Raw genomic sequence first — 2,586 nt, forward strand, 5'->3', positions numbered from 1 at the left:
AAAATGAGCAAACAATTAAAAGACGTTTTTCTTCTTCTTTATTTATTATTTCCAAAATAGTAAAACTATTTATTTATTTAAATCCAGAATTCACACGAAGTAAATTAGCTGATGGATGTAAATAGCTGTTTTGGATGTAAATTAAAAAATTCTGTGATACTTTGTCAAATAAATAATTTTTATAATTTTTTATAATTTTTAATGTATTCTAACGCTTGTCGGAAAGGTTTGAACTCAAATATTTTCAAAAAATCACAATTTTTTCAGATTGGATTTAGCATTTTTTTTTTTACAAAATTGAAATGATTTGTACCATTTTATGAATTCCTACTCTGCTTTTAACCTATTTGAAACAAAAAAGTTAAAATTACCCATTAAAAGTATGAAAAAACCAAGTTATAAAAAATTGAATTAGAAGAACTTCCTGGGGAGTTAAAATAAAGAACATCATTGGGAGTGCATCTTCCCGAAGTGCTTTTAAAGTTGTGCCTTTGGAAGAACTTCCAAATTTTTTTGCTGGGATATTACATATAATTGTATTAAGAATACGGAATAAGTTTTTGAGATGCAGTTATTATGAAGTGGCTTCTATATAATTTTTGAGGAGTGAGCCTTGCAAAAAGTTTTTCATCAGTGGATTATCCCCTCCCCTTGAGTGTCTAAGATTAGTCGTAATGTTAAATGGATTAAATAGTCAATGGATTGAATAGTCTTAGTGCGCCTAAAATAATATGTAACCCAACCTACTTCTTGAGGACCTTTTTTTTTTTGGTTTATATATGTAAGAAAATGGATGTGATAGCCCATTTATGTAGCAATACCATTACCACTGCCATACAAAATAAATCTTAATTTAAAAAGTTAGTCTCCACATTATGGGTGTCGTGTGATAAGAAAATAAGATTTAAAAACTTGACTATTCCATTTGCAAACTACTAAATGTAGTCGGCAGTTATCACTCAAGAAATATATATGCAATTTGTGACATTTATTTTGCCACAATAGTGGCCACTATGACTGGGGTGACAAAAGCTCCCACATTAATATTTTATTTTAAATTAGCCAATACCAGCCCACGTAGTGTGCCTAAGTGGAACTAAGACATTACCAAAATTATGGACTTTCTTATTTGTTCATTGGCCATTGGATGTCCCCGAAAAAGTTGTACCCATAACAATCTACTAGAACGATTAAATATTTCCGCAACAGTGGCCGAAATATTCGAATGAACATGAACAACAGTCAGCCCCTTCATGTCTGCCCGCTTGCTTGGTTTTCTCTGTAACCGACTCTGAAGATATCGTTTCAGGCTAGAAAGGAATTCGTTCTCAATTATAATAGTTTCAGGTTCTTGTGGAAGGAGTAGAAAGAAAACAAGAGGCCAAAAGAAGTGGAGATGGAGGTGATGGTGGTCGAAATATGGTATGAGTTCAGTTTGTGTTATGTATTGTTTTCACAACTCAGCTCACTTATGATGACAACAGTGACAACAACACAAACATACACAGACATTCTTAGCTGGCCATTTTCATATGGCCCTCAGCTACAATGAGAAAGTCCTGGAGTAAGCACAAAATGCTCCAGAAATGTTGTACACAATATGACCAAACAAAAACACCAACATTTGTTATTGTAGTGGGGGACGGAACAGAGTAGAGAGTGCTAGAGCACAAACAAATGTACACTAGAATAAAAAATTTATTGTTATTATCCTTTGAAGCGCTTTTCGATTGTTACAAACCAACATCCACACACACACACACATACTGATACACCACTGTTACATACTTCCAGATAAAAACTTTGCCCAGACTAAAAAAGGAATGCGAAAAATGGACGACAAAACAAAAAAACCAACTGCCTAGTAACAGGAAGTACGCACTGCCAACGATTACGATTATTGTCGCAGCGAATGTCGGGTAACTAATTCAGTGACTATATTCCTCCAGATGCCAAACAATGAACAAAGCTCTCGCCAAGTACCGAATTGCTATTAGATGGCCATTGGCCCTCTCAGCAAATCTAAGTGTGCCATTTGCAACAACAACAACAATAACAGAAACCCAAATACGTGGCTTTTAGTTCAAATGGGTCAAATGTTACATAGATCTATACCTACGGAATCCAATGCCCGGCCGAATTTGCGGAATCCAAACATGTAAGATTTTTTAAATGGACTTTATTTGTTTTCGGTAATTGAAGCTAATTTAAGAAATACTCGAATAAAATAAACTTCTAAATTTACTATGTGTAGGGCAACCCTCATAACTTGCAATACTTTCATTTAACTTTTTGCAAATTCGAATTATTGAACAAAGGGATTTAGACCAGTGGTATTACATAAAACCAACTTTGTAACTCCAAATGAATACGTTCACTCAGTGTATGGTGTATTCCAAATTCCTATTTCTTATTCGTAAAGCTCAAATTAAAAAAAAAAAATAAGTCAAACGTGTGTGTTCAATACGAACACAACTTTCTTATTAGGGTGGGGTACTATGTTCGGTTTTTTCACCAGGACTCTAAAATAAAAGTTCACAAATATGTATGACGACGATTATATTTTTATCTAATTTTGTCAACTCT

The sequence above is a fragment of the Haematobia irritans genome, chromosome 1 (assembly GCF_050003625.1).
Source record: "Haematobia irritans isolate KBUSLIRL chromosome 1, ASM5000362v1, whole genome shotgun sequence".
NCBI classification, from domain to species: domain Eukaryota; kingdom Metazoa; phylum Arthropoda; class Insecta; order Diptera; family Muscidae; genus Haematobia; species Haematobia irritans.